The following is an 18,204-nucleotide window of genomic DNA, read 5'->3' as shown; positions in this document are numbered from 1 at the left end:
AGTTAATTAATCCTCTGTGCTTCTCCTCTTTCCAAAGAGAGCGTTTATGTTGACCTACTTCTTATAGAGAAATTTGCAAAGGGTTTCAATGCCCATGATGAGCAAGTGGCACCAAAAGCACTAATTATGCCAGCTGCTCACAGAACCCAGACCACTGCTGAGCCAAAACAAGAACATCATGGCGCTGGAGCAAGTAAAAGAGAGAGCTGCTATGGCAGCAAAGTCATGATTTGCAGCCTGGCAGCTGGCTCGGGTTTTTGGGCAAGAGCAGTTCACGTGCTGACCAGCCACGTGGAAGGGTGCCTCAGCTTGTAAGGTGGCACAAGCAGCCACATAGCACAGAGGAAGCTTCAGCTGGCACCTCTTTGCAAAGAGGACATGGAAGTCCCTGCAGCCCCTGGGTGGACAGCTGTGGGCAGCTTGCCCAGATCAAGTGATACAGGCCTGGGGCAGCAAGGAGGGGCAGGGGATCTCCATGAGCCCTCGGCATGCCAGAGTGGCTGCAAATGCTTGGCGTGCCTTCCCAGGCATGCTGACGCTGTCATCGTGTGTACCAGCACCTCTGGGGCCCTGCAGGGGCTGCCTGAGCCACAACGTGTTTTAACCTCTCTCCTCCCCATCTCAGAACTTCCCTGGTAGCCAGCTACAGAAATCTGTGCCAGAGCCATCAGCAGAAATTAGGAAATAAGGGGATCCAAGCTCTCAGCAGTCTTACCCAGGGACATCCCGTCCCTAAAGTCACTCTCTGCCCTCCTTCTGCATCCCAGCTGGCCAAAATCCCTTTCCCAGAAGCATCTGGCCAGAACAAGGGCTGGAGCTCTTAAGGAGGAAATTCTGAGTTAAATTCCTTCCTCCCGAGTCATTCACAGAAGGGAACAGCATGTTCTCCCAGAACAGAGATGACAACTTGCTGGCGTCCTGCTGCTCTCCAGCTGCCTGTCACCACGGGGCTAAGGCTCTCCCAGTGAGGCAGCAGGAGGGCTTGGCCGATGGAGAAGGACTGGAGGGTGTATCCTGGTGCCTCTGCCCAGGGAAGGGCTGGCAGGGGGTGCATTCTCGGCAGCATGGGGCAAACACCTCACCAGAAAAGCTCAGCATTCCCCAAAGGGAAGAGGCTGTAGAAGGTCATCAGAGAATTGCAAAGATCATCTCCCAAAGGAGAAGGAGTAATAGGAGATTACAGATTTTGTGTGAGCCCAACATAAAGCAATTATCACAAATTCATAGAATAATAGAATATCCCTGAGGAAGGGACCCACAAGGATCATTGAGTCCAACTCCTGATCCTGCGCAAGACAATTCCAGAAAGTCACACCATGTGCCTGAGAGCATTGGGAATTTTGTGATCTCTGGCAGCTGTGGTGCCATTACCACTTCCCTGGGGAGCCTGTTGCAGTGCCCAACCACCCTCTGGACGAAGAACCTTTTCCTAATATCCAACCTAAACCTCACCTGACACAGTTCCATGCCATTCCCTTGAGTTCTGTCACTGGTCATCACAGAGAAGAGATCAGTGCCTGCCCCTCTGCTTCCCCTTGAGAGGAAGCTGTAGATCACGATGAAGTCCCCCCAGTGTTCTCTTCAGTTATTAGTGAGAGATCAATAATCAAACCCAGAATTAAGCAGAAGAACTGAAGCCTCATTCAGTGCAAAACCACAGCTATGTGAAGGCTTGAACCCCATCCCAATTCATACTGAGTTCCTCTGCAGGAATACTGAAACAGTTAAAGCAGCCCAAGGAAGCTGGTAGTTCTGAATTTACATTGAGCTGCTTAAAAAGTAAACACGGCGTAAGGGCGTGCAGGCGAGCCAGCAGCTGTCACTGACCTCAAAATCAAAGATGCTGTGGGCTGATCCAAAGTAGGCCAGGCTTCATAAGCTGAGTGAGTGCAGCAGCCGCGCTGGAGATGGGAGGAATGTGAGCTGTGTCTGGCATGGAGCAAGGCAGCTGCCCCCCTTCCTAGGCCAATCTGTCAGATGGGTCATGGAGATGATGAAGTTTTCCGAAAAAAACATTACTGATGATTTTCTCTGTCTCTCATCACGGAGATGAGGCAAATGCTGCCCTGATCTGGGCAATCTGTGCAGGGATTATTAAACCAAATTCTATCTGGGCCAAGGTTAATGAAAGAGCCTGCAAAATCCTCCTGGCTGCTGTATTTTGGTCCCCTCATTGCAAGCAGCTTGGCTCTGTGCCATGGGGAGGCACAAGGCCGGTGGCGTGCGCACGTGCGGGAGCCACGGGGTGCTGAAGGGGCTGGCACTGGCTTTCCCATCCCTGGGAAGCTGACAAGAGCCTCACTTCATGATTGCTTGTGAAGCCTGTGGCACACCTCTGCTGACAACTGGTAGGGATTGTTGTCAGCTGTTATCACTGTCGCCCACAGGGACACAGTTTGCGGGGCTCAGTCAGGGCCGCAGCCCTCTCAGAGCAGCTCCAGTCCTATTTGCCATATCCCCCGGCTTTCGGAGCACAGCTTGTGCCACCCTGCCATGGCAGGTACCACAGAAGCAATCCACAGCCGATCAACATCACAGACAGAGCATATGTACCTGTGCAGGTACCCATCCAGAAGAATTTTCCGTAATCCCCTGCAGAGTCCCAAATCCTGCGTCTCTACTGGGGCAGCTTCAAGGCAGCCTCACTCTTGTGGGCTGCCCTGGGGAGGATGGGAAAACACACTCAGGCTTTTTTGCCCCTTCTTTTAGGTGAACAGAGAAGTCCTTCAAAGTGTGAATTTGTGGTTCTTCATTTTCCTGCCTTTCTTATCACTGAGAGCTTTGGAAAAGGCGAAGTGGGGACATCACAGCTTGAGCTTACACATTTCTGCCCTGACAGACTCCTTATCACCAGAGCAGTTTCCAGCATCTCAATTAAAACCAGTACATCTGTGACCATCAATGCAAAGCAAAACTAGGAACAATGGCACAGCAGTCATAAGGGCAATAAGGTTTTCTGCTTCTACCAGCTTGGGGCTGCCCAGATCCTGCTGCCTAAATCTGCTGGGAAACCCAGGCTCTCCAGTCCCAGTCTCTTCCCCAGGGCTCCCACCAGGGTGCTTCCCTTCCAGTGCTGCCACCTCAATGAATACTGGTTGTTCCCATGAAATTTCTCTCACACTGGTTGGTGACGCCGCCCTGCTGTCAAGTGATTAATTCCCTATTCACTGAGTCATGTAAATTCGTCAAAAATCACCCCAGGTCCATAGAGACAGGCTCCTCAAAGTGTGGTAGGAGGTTCAAGGCAGAGCTTCAGGGGTGGCCCATGACCTGGAGATGCAGCACCATTGTGGTATATCAGTCATCTGCCCTCATGCCTGGCAGGTCCATAAGGAGCTACTGCAGTTGAGATAATCAGAGTCCATACCCCATCTTTTGTCTCTTAAACATCCTCCCTTTCAGTAAGGCACAATTATCTGTTTACTTAAGAGCAAGGGTAATTAACCACCCAAATGGTGACCAAGGAATTCAAGAGTCACAATAGCCCCTATTATGGAACACATCTTCTTAATGGAGATCATTGTTCTTCCTGGCCTTAAAAACCTGGCAGCACATCCCAGAACTTTCACCCACTGAGACTGGCATCAAAAAGCCACAGGGAACTGGTATCCCTCAAGAACAGCTCTGGGAAACAAGGCTAGCTGGTCCACACTCTCCATGGCAAGACCAGAACAGGGCAAAGCCACCAGCTTGTCAACATTTCTGTTCAACATAGGAATCGGTGCTCAAGGTTTCCCAACCCGGAAGATCACTGTGCTAATTTGGATGCTGTAAATATTTGACTTTCATCTGCAATTTAACCCCGCCTGTATGCAGCTGAAAGTAATTTCTCAGTAAAAAGCTGACTTCACTGTGCCTCAGGCTGGGAGCTGCATCAACAGCCCCAAACTCTGCAGGCACTGCTACCAAGCAGATATCCCTGGTACCACAGTGCTCACTCTCAAGGTCAGCTCAATCCCTGCCATCATTTTCAATGTCCTTAACTTCCCAAATGTGGATTTGCATGGAGTAAAAGGAACCCAAATAATCTGCTGATTCTGCCATCCTATCAGAGCTGTGGGCTTTTCTCTTCCTGCTCCCCACCTCGCAGCCATGCTGAGGATATTTATGTCACTGGGCCACACTTGTGAGATGCTGGTGGTGTCATTGAGCTGCATTTGGCGGACACAGCAGCCACCTGTGTTTACCCACTCCTGGCTCGTGCTGGCACGTCGTGATTGCAGCTTTCGCTTTGAGCTGCCCATCTATTTATATCAAACGCCTTTGAGCAATGTGCTGACGCTTCCTGGGAGTGTTGCTGTGCCAGGCCAGCCAGCCTGGCACCTCCTTGTCAGAGATGGCTGCAGGGTGACTTGGTGCACCTACACAGCAAAAAAAGCTCCTGGGATGGTCTTCCTGCCATCCATGACGTGCTTACAGGGCTCTGAAGCCACGCTTGGGAAGTATGCTGGATTCTGCTAATATGCAACTGAAGCATGAGACACCAAGGGACTGCATTGTCTCTGTCCATCAGGACAGGGATCTGCCATGCTGCCCAGCTGCTCTCAGCTACTGTGGAGCAGTCTGAGTGGTTCTGCTCTGCAGTTCCAGGACAGCGGGAGCCAGGCAGTGGGGCCTAACACACCGCAGCAGGATTTTGGGGGTCAGCACTTGAAGGTCAGAAGAGATGTGAGTGAGCAACAGAAAGGGATGCTGTATTGAGATTTGGTCAGAGGCACCCTCAGAGCTATTGCCATCAAAAATAAAAGGAGGAGACAGCCCCAGACAAGCTCACCCACCCACTCCCATTCCCAGAACCATAACGAAATGTTACACAACCATGCCAGGAGGCTCTCTGCTGACGTCACACCTGAGCAAGAAATGGTAAGAGCTGGGCACTTGTAATCAGGAGCAAACCCTATTTATAGCACCGTATAACAAGCTACATCTGAGAGAGAAGATGAAAGGCAAGATGAGTCAACAGGGTAAACAGGAATGAACTTTCCTCCTAGCGGGGCAGTCAGATCATGTAATGAGAGACATTACTGGGAGAGCTCTCCCCAGCAGCATTACTTCCAGTGGATAAAGGCTGACAGCCACATCCTGCTCAGGACACATCCAGCTCCCACAGAGGCAGCCCTTGATGCATCTCTGGGGAGAGAGGCAGGAGCTGGGAAGACCCAGCTATTCAGTTATGGTTCTTTAGCTTCATCCTGCTCATTAGCTCCTGACTTTCTCCTTACTGGAGGTGGGGAGTAGGTGGGGGCTTCAGCATCCCCTGACTAGCCCTGCCTTGTGCACCAATGCCATTTGCAACATTCCGGTGGGGATTCTGTGTCCTCATGCAGCCATCAAGAGCTCACACAAGGAGAGGGGACATCTCAGGGAGGATCACATTTCAGGAGAGGGGATCTCTGTCCCTAATGCAGCACAAACAAGGTTATCTCCAGAGCAAAGCAATCCTGAGCTTGGGCAGTGAACCAGCCATGTGCTCCAGTGAAGCACGGGTTAACCACCGACAAGGGTCTCCTTGGGCACAGCCATGGGGACCACCAGGCCCCCTCACCAGCTCACCAAGCAGCCCCTGCCCAGCCTAGTCACTCACACAGCTAGAGTGATGCTATTTTTAGCCTCCTCACTCAGCCTTTCATTCTAAAGCCACCCATGAGAAACATTTCCATTTTATCATGAAAACAACTCTGCTGCAAAAATAAATTATGATGACATCAAAGTGCTAAAATAAAATATGAAAAAAGAAAGGCGTCCTTACACCAGGGAGCAAGGCGAGCAGAGGAGTGGCTCTGCTTCTTCCCAGCAGGATGGACACAAAGCAATCTCCTGAAGTTCTTTCAGAACAAAATAACAGTGTAGCAGATGAGAAAAGCATGTTAAAATGAGAGAGGAGAGCTGCAGGGTCAGTGGATACACTGGCAGCAATGCAATGAGCCTCCCCGGGACAGATGGATCTCCTCCATCCAGGCTGGGGTGGCTATGCACGGATTTCACCAGGTTGCATCCCAGATTAAAGTCTGGCTGCACATCACCCCCACTCTGGGTCCCAAAGAACTAATGAGCACCAGCCCTTGGCTCCTTGCACCTTTCCAGGTCATGAGGAAGATGCTCTAGTTAATGCCAGAACTTTTGCTAACCCATGGCATAGGGAATGCAATGTTTGCAATGTTTCAGGGCTGCAAAAACAGCTGTAGGCCTGCTGGGATCAGGGAGGGGTTGCAGCCAGTGCTGCCATCCTGCTGCTGTGCCAGCTAACAGCATGTGCCACCTCCCTCAGCTGGCAAAAATGGGAACACCCTGAGCATGGGCTGCTGCTGGGGTCACCCCAACCTCTGTACAGTCCCCCATGCCTTGAACTGGAATGCTGGGGGATGTCCTGAAGATCCTCTGTGTTCTTTCACCATTGTTGAGACCCCAGGAGCAGCTGCTGCACCACCGACAGCCACACCATGCATGGCAGTCCCATGCCCCAGCACCTGCCCATGCCAAGCACAGGGCATGGAGCAGAGATGCCCCTCTGCCCTTAGAGCAGCCTGAGGCAGCACAGCCCTTAAATGAGGGCAGGGCACAAGCCAAGAGCCTGATCTCCATTTGATATCACAGTGGGTGAAACCAAAACCTCAACCCACAGTGTCCATTACCTAATTAATGGGTTATAATATCCCTGAGGAAATACACCTTTCCCAGCCCAGTGACAAGGGCTCTTGCAGGGGAGAGGAGGCAAGTGCCCATGTCCCCACACCAGTACTCTCATGTACACACAACTGGACAAGAGCAAGTTCAGGGTTCAACTGTGCTGGTTTCAGCAATTCAACGCCTTCAGCCCTCTGCAGAAAACACAGGGGAAGAAATCCCTAGAGGAGCAAGGCCCACTGCCTGGGCCCCCAGGACATATACCACCACCCTCACAGCACCCAGGGCACAGCAGGGAGGGGGCACACACAAAATTGGCTGACAATTGCCAATGTTCTGGGCAGAAACCACAGAGAAGCCACCCCCCTGGGCTGGTGACGCAGAGAGCAAAACCCAAACTCTCTGTCCCAGCACACTCACAGCTCCACCCAGTGTGGGGTCCTGCATGCCCCGAGCTAAGCAGGGACCATTTAATTGTGGTTTATGAGACATCCCACTGTGCTGATGCAGAGGGAGGCAACGGTGTCCCGCACAGGCTCGTGATCCCAGCAGATGTGATATCACCTCCCTGCTGTGCTGCTCAGTGGGGACCAGGCTGTGCTTGCTTCTCTCAGGGCAACTTGAGTCAAACACATAATGATTTTCCAGGAAAAATCCCTGCAATGCTCCCCCTCCACAGCTATCTGATGCTGGAGCCAGCCAATGGCTTCTCACAGGAACTCACCTGCTCCAGGGTCCTCTGTCCTGGGCAGCCAGCTAGGGCTGAGTCACTTATTTTTGGAAATGTTGCAAATTTACCCGGATGGGAAGTGAATGCAATCCCAAATTACCCTGACTCCCTCCTTCCCCCTGCCCCTCCTCTGTGCATCAGGGCTGGCACCCCTCAACTCCCTGCTCCTGTTAGCAATTAACTGTACTTAGTGGAAGGTCATTCCTCAGTCCAATTTCTCAAAGAAAAGCCCTCGGGGAAAATGCCCGTGTGTTGTATTACTAACAATGACGTCAGCCTATATTCACCCCAGAGGAGCTGGCTGGCGTGACACAGGCATGGACAGCCATCAGAGCAGTGTGTTAGTTCAGCCTTGAAAAATGTCTGTCTGTGATGAGACTGGTGAGGGGCACTGCTGCAGCTTGTGGAGGGCATGTCTGCACAGCTCTTCTGGAGGCCTCTACTTCAGGACTGTGCCAAAGAGAAAGTCAGAAACTGCCTTGGTATTACTCTCCTTACATTAAACAGACTGGTTATTTTAAGCAGCTGGCATGGCCAGATGTACATGTGCTTTTTTTGAAGTACTGACCTGTGCCAGCCACCCCCAGAGCCATCCAGCCCTGTCATTAGCAGAGGTGCAGATCTGGGGGTTGTGGGTAGCTCTGTTTGCTTTGGGCGTTGTACCTGCTCCTGTATTCCTTGATATCTGCTCCTGCAGCTCCAGCTGGATGCTTACCAGGGTGCAGCTCAACCAGCTACCCCTGAGGTTCTGACCTCCCTGGTGCCACATTCCCCCTTGCTCCAGTTTCAGATAATTTCAGACTATACTGGCTAAACATATAAACAAGAAATGAATCCCTATCTGAGAGGTGGGACATTCCCCACTCTGCAGAAAACCAGTGAGGATGTGAAGCCAAACCCTGCCAACATTAAAAATCCTGAGGAAGGTCTGACTGAGAGGTTCTGACTGGCAAGGCAGCACATTTCTGCTGTAAACACAAGGTTGAAGTTCGTCCCTTCCCAAGACATGTCCTCTGTAGCCCAAAACCCTTTCATCAGATGGACCCCTGTCCCTGCACAGCCAAGGCTGAGCTCCAGCATTAACTCAGAACCAGCAATTTCTAGGGCTTGATGACACGGAGCTTCTGTGGCTCTTGGTGCTGGTACCCTGGTGTCCCACCATGCAAAGTTACTTTGTCCTGCTGACCATCGTGTTATTAAGTGCTGACCCCAGAGGCAAAATTTCAGTTTCTTTTGACCACAGGAAAGCTGCAATGGGGCTGGAGCTGAGCAAGATCGAGCGCCATACCTAATGCAGCATATCACAGCAGCCACACAGAAGCAGTCCCAGAAAACCTGCTGGCTGGTTCCCCATCCCTGCCTGCCCCAGCAGGCTCGACTGGGTTCCATCCTCTCCGACACACTGCAGGGGCTTCTGTCGGTGTTTTGCAGCACTGGGGAGTCCCTCAGCTCCTGGGAGAGTTGACGCTGGGGGTATTTCCCAGGTGCCCCTCGGAGCGTATAGAAACCTGCCAGAACAGGTTTGCAGCCCAGGACAGCCCGTGCTGTTCCCGCAGCAGGTACGGATGTGGCACGCTCCTCCCCGCTGCCCAAACACATCGCCGCCCTCATTAAAGCGGCTGCTTTTCCTATCCGGCTCCCTGTGGTCACACCTCCGTGGGCGGGTGCCAGTGGCACGGTGACACGCCGGAGGCCTTTCAGTAGCATTGTGGTGACGCTCAGCATCATCGGAGGTGTGGCACTTTCTGCCAGCTGACCTGGCAGCACGGGGAGCTGGAGCCACCTCCGCTGCAGCTCTGCCTGCTGTGAGCCATGCAGCAGCATGGCCAGGGGCATCACCACCCCACATCCTTCTGCAGCCTCGGCAAGGGGGTCCCCGGGTGTGCTGACCCCCAAGTTACGCTACCAAGGGTGCTGACACGTTACCACTGCCAACATCCATGCTGGGGACAGCAGTCATTTAGGGTATCATGAGAAAGGTGGGAGGTGACGCTTCCCTTCCTGCAGCTCTGGCCGCACACATCAGTTTTGGGGGGTCTGTGTGTCTGCCCACATGGCCCATTTGGGTCCCAGCCTTCAGTCTCGAGCACAGTGGGCAGGCACACAGACATGTAAATCCCCTGTACAGCGCACAGGCAGATCCCTCCCTGCAAGCACCCCAGCCCTGCCCACCCAGGATGCAGGTTGGACCTGGCTGCTGGCACAGGGCTCAGCATGGAGTGAATTATTACACAATGTTGGAGCCCAGCAGGTTTCCTCCCTCCTGCTGCCCTGGATTTCACCCCTCCCTCCCAGGCCTACCCCGGCTCCTCCAGCTCCAGCTCCCTGGCGTCCCTGGCTCTATTTTAGCACACGAGACCAGTTGTTTCCCTGTCAGACGTTCATGTTTTTATTTAACTCCCTTTCAGCTTCCCAAATTAGCACGGACAGGCTCCTGCACTGTTTGCCTTGGAAGAAGATGCGTTGCCACAAATTATTTTTGATTCAAGTAAACAAAACCTCTTCTCTCTTTTTTTAACCCCTGTCCTCTTTGATGTTGGTGGTTAATTTCACTGCTCATAGAGAAGCACAAGGGCACTGGCCAGGGCCCAGCATGAGGCACTGGGGACACCGTGGGCTCCCTGCCCTGCCACTTCTGCAAAGCCAGCAAAGGCCCAGCCCTTCTGCAAAGGGCTGCTCGTGACCCCGAGCCCCAAAACAGCCCCAAGCTGTAGTACCACTCCAACAGCAGCACCTACACCTCTGGTTTCCAAACCTACTGGCCAGTGGCACAGCAGCTGGTGCAGTACCAGCCTGCTCTGTCCCTCCAGCACGGCTGCTGCATGTGCCTGCTGGTGCCAGGACAAGGGCCAGGCTCCCCACTGGCACACTGCAGATCACTGCATCATGTCCCTCACCCAGCATGCCACCACAGACACAATCTGGGGCAGCTGGGGAGAGACACAGGTGGGCAGCCACTGCCACTGCCATCAGGCATCACCCAGGTAGGTTGGAGGAAACCACACTTGGAGCTGGTGTAAAATGTACCAGCTTGACATCACTGCCTGGTGACGTGTCTGAGGACAGATGGCCATGCTGTGAGGGGACAGCACCCATTCCCAGCAGGTACATACAGGCACAAAAGAAGGGATTTGTCCCAGTTTGGCTCTTCCAATTGGCTAAGGCAGATTACCCAGTGTAACAATTGCTTCCTAACCTGGAAGCAACAGCAAAGGTTCCTATTCCAAATGTCCAGTCAGTTGATCACTTTCTTCACCAACCCACCCAGCCCTACCATGTTCCCCCCAGAAAGTTTATTTTGCTGCCTCCACCCCAAAAATCCTCTGCATTTGCAGCTGGGAGAGCACACAATTCCCTGGGGATGGGGAAGGCTGGCACAGCAGAGCAGCAAAGTCTGGGGTGAAAGTATTAAATTACAGGGTGCTGGGAGCCCACCCTTGGTGCCCGTGGAGCACTGCAGGGGCTGCAGCAAGCCCTGGATGGCACAGCATGGCACAGCACACCAGTGTGGGTGAGACCATGGGCAGGAGGAGGCTGGGTAGGACCCACACAGCAACGCCTCCAGGCCAGGCCCTGCAGCTGTAATGGTGCCAGAGGATTTTTGGGTAACACGTTGGGCAGGCCCCATGTCAGAAAGAGTGCAGGGGGTCCTGTTTATCCAGCTATTTCTGGGACATGTTTTGCAATGGGACAGAACCTCTGCACCTGCTGGCATGCAGCTATCTTGGGGGCACAGCCCTTCTCAGCATGGCCAGCTTGGGGGGGGGAAGGCAAAGCAGCAGCTTTGCAGCCTGGTGCAGAGACCCCCCCTTGCAGCGGGGTCAGCCCTGACAGGGGACAGTGCCCCCACTGTGCTCCACACCCTGCAACCCACCTCGACATATGCATGGCTATTTATAGCTGGGGCTGGTGTTGATTTGGATCAAGTGGAAGATAACAAGGTTATTTTTAGGTTTATCTCTCAGCTTGTGAAGGGAAATAGGCTTTGCTGGCTCAGACAGGCGCTGCCCAACCTGTCGAGGCACAGTCAGGTTCTGGGACAAGTGACCCCAATGTCGGGGTTGGAGAAGGGACACACTCAGGTGCAATGAGGGCACAGAGGATGCAGTAGAAGAGGCCTTGATGCCCTGGTCTCCATCGTGCCACCCTGCCTGCCACCTTCATCGAGGGAGCAGCAGCACAGGGACCCCACAGCTCCAGAACCTCAAGTCTCAAAAAAATCAGAGCCCACCATGTCTGTGCCCCTCAAGCCCCTCCATCCCTCCTGACAGGGTAGGCAGGTGCTCAAGGGGATCCTGTCCCTCCCAGCATGGCCATCCCCTCACTGGGACAGGATGCTGGCACTGCACATACTTCTGGGAAGGAGGTTCCAAACCAAGAGCTCCAGCTTGGCAACATCCAACTGCCAAAACAGTTCCTTTAATTACAGAGTCCTGACACCAGGCTGAGAGGCATCTAAAAATATCAAAAAAATACTAACTCACCCTGTAAAGCAGCATTTAGCAGAGAGAGCCACCAGAAAAAACAAAGCAACAGCAAGGGAGGCTTTTCCATTGGGAAAGCTCATGGAGTCACCATGTTCTCCTCTAAAATGCTCCAGTGAAACCACAGCTTTGGAGGGGAGGCAGACAGCTTCTCTATGGCTGCATATTCCCTTTGCTTCAGGTCCCTGTGTGACCCCTGGGGGTACAGGGTTCCAGCAGGAGAGGGTCTGGGAGAAGTGAGAGGATGCCACAGGTCAGGGCAGACTCATCCTACAGGATGCCAGTGCCTGTAATGCCATAATATCTTGTATTTGCTTTTAGATTTTATATTTCCTTTCTGATTATGCAGAGGTGATGATGTGACTGGGTTTGGCCACATCTAAAATGATTTCAGCAACAACTGCCTCAGGCAGTGACCTGTCTCATATGCTGCCAGCCCTACAGCTGAGATGGGGAAAAGCAATGGGCAGCTGCAAATAAAGTTTCAAAAAGGCAATTTCTGGGCCATTGTTACACCACATGGTGCCAGTCAGCCCAGCCTGTGGCAACAGGATCGCTTTGCAAGTGCTTGGAGAGGTTTAATGGTCAGAATTTGGTCATGCTGAAGGCACACTGGCAGGACTGCAGTGGGGTGGGTGTCTGGTACCAGGTCTTGGGTGTTTCCAGCTTTGGCATGGGACCTGGAATTACTGTGGGGCAGATTTCTGAAGGACATGGTGATCATTAAGGATGGGAGGTGGAGCAGGTCCTGGAAATGGAGAGCCAGCTCCTGCTGGTGACAAAGCTGGTGGAGTCACTCCAGCTGCAGGAGTCTGATCTCCACCCCCAATGACCAAATCTTACACAAACTGCTTCTGATTTCCCCAAAAGAACACTGAGAACCCCGCTGCTGCTGGAATCTGGGAGGGAAACAGGGACGCCCTGCTCTCACCACCCACCAACCTTTGTCCCTCCACAAAGGGAAGGGGACAGGACACCAGCTGTCATCAGCACAGGGAGAGGTGTGTGTGTGTGGTGGGACCAAGCTTTGACCACAGACACGCTGCAGAGGAACACCAGTGTCACATCCCATCCCTGCAGCCTGGGACTCAAGGGCTTATCCCAGGAGAGATCCTGGTTGTGGTTCAGCTTTTGATTTATGGCAGTTCTTATCAAGAAAGCTTGCTGTGTTCTTTATGATGAGGAAGACACAGATAGGACTGTACAAAGGTTTCTGCCACTCTTTCAGTCCCTCCCAGCATCACTTCGAGAGGCTGGCACTTTCCAGGGCTACTCACACAAACCTAAGGGTTTGTGCTCTCCAGAGCAGTGTGATGTTCCCATCCCAGGAGCTGGCTGAGGCCACTGCAGTTGTTTGCTCCCTTTCCTGGGGATCCCTCAGTTTCTGTAAGCAACGTGAATAACTCCAGCTGAACCCACTGGCACAGTCAATAACCTTCCTGGCTGTAGGAGGCACTCACCACTCCAGTGCTGACACACAGAGTTTTAAATACATGGTCTTCCTGTGCAGCCCTGAGCAGGCAGGAGGGTGGTGCCTGGGCACACTGCCTGTCAACCCTTGGTGGCCTTTTGTACACCAGCCTCCCTCGGTCATCAGGGCAAGATATCAGGCTCCCTGCTTGCCTGCCTGGCACGGGATTGCACCCAGGAGATCTGGAACTGACCCTGAGCTGACCGCTGGCAGGCACCTCACTCCCTCAATTAAAGGCAAACCCAGAGAGAGCAGTGTCCCAGCCTGGGGTGAAGTCAAGTGACAAGTGTTTGGTTTGTGGCATGCCCACCGCACGAGGGCACAGTCACCTGGCTCCCGGGGACCCTAGGGATGACCTAAATTACAGCCTGAAAAAGCTTTTTGCAGGCAGCTACTCACTGCCTCATCTGATCCACCATTCCCAGCCCAGCCACGGGCACCTCCCAGCAGCTGCCTTGCATGGTGGGAAGGGCTGGAGGCAGTGAGAGGAGAGTGCTCCTTCCCCATGGCACCCACCAAGAGCAAGAGGCCCAGGAGAGCCCCTGCCCCCTCTCACAGCCCCTCTTGGTGCCCAGCACATGGAGATGGGGAGAGCTTCCCTACCCCCCACTGGTGACAGAGCACCCCAGCCCAGGGATGGCCCATGTGCCAATGGCACCATGAACATGTGGGCTTCACCCCTCAAGGGCCAGGATGCCAGGCTCCTGCCAGCACTAGCAGCCTCTCCAGGAGTTGTTTTCCCAAATGCCACCCATGCCCTGGTGCCCTTTGAACCACGGACAGCATGTCAGCCACACATCTCTTGCTCTGGCCCCTGGGTTTTGCAACTTTTCCCTGCTTTCCCCCTACACATCACAAACAGCTTCACCTTGGGAGCTCGATGGCCACACCCTACATCCCTGTGCCTGCTCTGGGAACCACAAGCAGAAACAGAGTGAAATCAGGGGCACACACAAAGAAAATGCCTGAAATCCAGTAAATATGGGTCCTGCTAGAAAGATGCTGGTTAGAGCACTGTGCTGTGCCTTACTCCAGCTGCAGAGTAAGTCAGCTTCACCCCAAGACCAGCAAGGAGAGGACCTAACATGAAGTGGAGAGTAGGGAAGGCAGGTTTCAGAGCAAAGTGGAGCTCACATCTCAGTCCTGTCTGGCCAGGAGCCTGAAGCCACACAGGCAGGGCTCATGTGGGGCTCTACACAAGAGGGGTGAGATCAGCTGTCCCTTGCCTGCAGCACAAGGTCTGGAGCAGGGGTGTTGGTACCCACAGCCCCTGTGTGTGTAGGGGATGGATGCAGTGGGCTCATACCCTGGGCTGAACTATTACATAAGAGCAGAAACATGTGCGGGCTGCCAGGCAAAACTGTAAATGATGTTTGTGCCAGAATCCCAGCTCCAAAGCCAGTGGGACTGGGGAGTCATGCTCAGGGGAAGCCAGGGCTGGGCAGGTGAGGGCAGCTGTGGTGGGCACAGGGAGCTTCTGGAGCAGGACACAGCACTTCAGGGCAGGCTAGGCAAGGTTCATGCCCCCTCTCAGCCTGTACTATTTAAATTCCTTGTTTGTGAAAGCAAGACCCAAAACAAGCAAATAAATATTAACTGAAAAAACAAAAGCCCTGACAAACCTCCCAAAAATTCTCTACGTGGGCTGTGCAGCAGTTGCACAACAGGAAGAAGCTGTTGATCCCATTTCTGTGTGCTGGCGCTGCACTGGCCTCCACCCAGAGCTGCCTGCTCGCGTTCAAACACAGCCAAAGCAAAGTCAGGCACTGACAGAGAGCACTGCACACTGACAGAGAACACTGCCCGGGAACCTGGGCACAGGTGTGTCTCCCACTAACTGGATCCAGGTCTGTAGCTCTTCAGTACTGCAGGGAAAATTGCAGGAGCCCTCTGACTACAGTTCTCTGGTTGCTCAGATAGGAACTGCTGGCAGGGAAATGGATTCTGAAGAGAGCTGCAGAGAGGAGAGGAGAATGCTGCAGGGGCTCTCCTGAGCCATTTGGGATGGGGGATCATTTCTCCAGTGACAAAGGGAGTAGATACATCATTCCCACCTCCTCCAGCCCCCTGGAATGGGATGCATGAACTGACAATCCTCCTAGCAGTGCTAGCCTGGCCCAGCACCACCTAGTCTTCTTCTTTCATATCCCTCACATCACCCCACTCTGAGCCAAGACCAACGTTTGTGAGCTGGTGACAGCATCCCCAGGAGCACAGAGGGATTTGCTTGCAGGCCAAATTGAGGCTCTTGCAAAACAGGTTAATTATTTAACTCCTTGCAGGGGTGACTTGCCCTTAAACTCCAAAGTCTGGTCCTCTTATGGAAGGAGAGAATTTGGCCCCAAGAGCACCCAGTTCCAAGCATGAGACAGGAATGCTGGGCTTTGCCCTTGGACGGGTAACACACGGCTTGGGGACGCACACAGGACCCAGCTCCTACCGAGAGCGACCAGACCCTGCCCGGACATCAGCCCCAAGCAACGAGCTGGAGCGCACCGGGGCGCAGCTTGGGGCAGGGGGTGCAGCATTACTGCGCTCTCTGCTCCCCTCAGAGCGCTGCAGCCGCTCCCCGAGCTGGTCCCTTGCTGCCACCTGGTGCCACGTCGCCACAACTGCCGGGGAGCCGGGTCGTTGGAATTTGGGACGCCACGGGCATCGAGGATGGGAGCCCTCTGGGCACAAAAGCGCCTGTGAGGTCCCCATTCTCAACAGCCATGGCCCCGAGCAGCCCCATGTCCTCCAGCCTTCACCTGGCTCTGCAAACAAGCCAACGACCTCTCCTGCCTATAGGGCCAAAGGCAGGACTCCAAACGTTTCCCAACCTCATGGACACACCAAGGGTTATTTACGCTAAGGCAAATATGTTGCAGGCATTGGATCTGGTGCCCATGGCATCCCCGAACAGCTTGGGAACGGAAGTACAGAGTACCCAGAAATGGTCAGGGTGGTCAATAAGAATTAGTCATGTCACCCCAATCAATTTTCTTTTGCAATAGGACAGCAGGTCCTGGAAGCAGAGACAGCAGCAAGGACTGTATTTCTTTAGTAGGGTTTTTGCTCAACAAGACTCTGTTATTCCCACAGAGAAAATAAAGAAGCTCAAGATTAACTCAACCTGCAAGATAGCTGCAAAACATGCAGCAAACTTCTTTTCATTAGTTAGCCGTGGTTCCCTGTGGAAAGGGGAGGAGACAGTGGGAGATTCTCCACAGCTCCATCAGTGGCTCAGCCGAGTCTGCCCCAAGGGGATGTACTGGAGGGCTGTGGTAGAATGCTGATGACCTTGGCAAATAGACAAAAAAAAGGGCTGGGCAAAGGAGGATGTAGTTTTGGAAAGGCTTACAGAGTATTCTGCTTCCAGGTATGAATTACCCGTGTGCAAAAGCAGGCTGGGGATCAAGGCTGCACAAAAGGGTGACTCATAGGCTGAGCCACCTCATTTGGGGTGGTGGAGGGGTTGTTATTGTTACTATTTATTTATTTTAAATGAAACTTACTGGGTTGTTTGCCCTTGAAACACTGTCGCAAGATACCCTTTGTTTGAAGCCAGCGAGCGTAAACCCAGATCTTGTGCCCAGCGGCTGCATTATCCCTCCAGGTACAGCAGCAGCTGGCAAAGCCTGCAGGATTTTATTCTGGACACAGGAGATCTGTGAACATGAAAGAGGGAGCTGCAGGGAGCTGTGAACACTCTGCCAGCATCTGATGGGAACAAAAGTAATAAGCTTAAATTTCAACAGTTGCAGGCTGTTCATAAGGATGCCCTCTGAACACATCAGCTCCTGGTGGAGTGTCCAAAACCTTCAGGGCTCATGCAGGAAATGATCTAGGGATGGCCTGGACAGTCTAGTGAAGATTTCTCCCAGCTCTACATTACTACTGTCCCATGAAATGGCTTTGGAGCAGCATGGGCTGCTCCTTCCGTGCACAGACAGACACTGACCTGGCACTCAGGCTCTCCTGGGCATTCCCAGGGCCTGGGTGGCAAAGGCAGAGGCCATGGCAGAGCCGAGTGAAGCCTCCCCTGCATCTGAGCGTGCCTGTCCCTTAAGAGGACTTTGCATTATCCATCCAGGAGTGCAGGTCACCTGAGCAGAGGTGAGCCAGAGCCCGGGCCAGGGAACGCTCTGCAAACCCACGGGGAAGCAAAATCCCAGCGCAGTTAGCAGAAACCTGCCCGCTCAGCCCGTGCTGCTTTCCCGGAACACAACCGAGCAAACAAAATCACTGGAGCAGAACACCAGGGCTGGGTGTGGCTCTGCTCTCCAGAGGTTTCTGGGAAAGAGTGAGGTTCCCAGAGGGTGAGATGGCTCTGGCTGCTGTGTGCCTGACTCCTGGCGACCACCGGAGCCCTTGTCCCCTCGTCAGAGCACCCTGCTCACGGCTATTTGTCCCACCACCTCTGTCCCTCCACAGACCTGGATGCTCAGCGGCAGAACAGCTCGCTCAGAGGCAGTATTAGCGTTTCTTTCGAGCCAGCCCTGCTGTGTTCGGGAACCTCTTCCCAGGATACAGTGAAACAGCCTCAGCAAGACTCATATCACCCTAGGAGCCTTTGTATGAAAGGAAAGCGGAGCTGCATGTCTGCAGCGGCGGGCAGAGGCAGCAGACAGGCAGCGCTGTCGGGCAGGGAATGGCGCGGAGAAGTCACCGACTGCCAGCGGCTCAGCCAGCGCTTCATGGACAATCCCAAACCGCCCCCAAGAGGCTCCTGCTCGGCACACGGCCTCCCAGAAGGAAAAACAACCAAAGCCGAACCCCCTGCCCGATCCTGTATGTTTTCTCTTGTATTGGCCGCAAGTCTCAGCTGGAGGGTCCTGGCAGGGGACCCTCGTCATGTCACAAGGCAGCCACAGGCAGCGCAGGGAACACGTCCCCCCACCACTACAGGGACT

The sequence above is a fragment of the Haemorhous mexicanus genome, chromosome 11, assembly GCF_027477595.1.
Source record: "Haemorhous mexicanus isolate bHaeMex1 chromosome 11, bHaeMex1.pri, whole genome shotgun sequence".
Classification (NCBI taxonomy): domain Eukaryota; kingdom Metazoa; phylum Chordata; class Aves; order Passeriformes; family Fringillidae; genus Haemorhous; species Haemorhous mexicanus.
Note: the sequence above shows the minus strand (reverse complement) of the source record.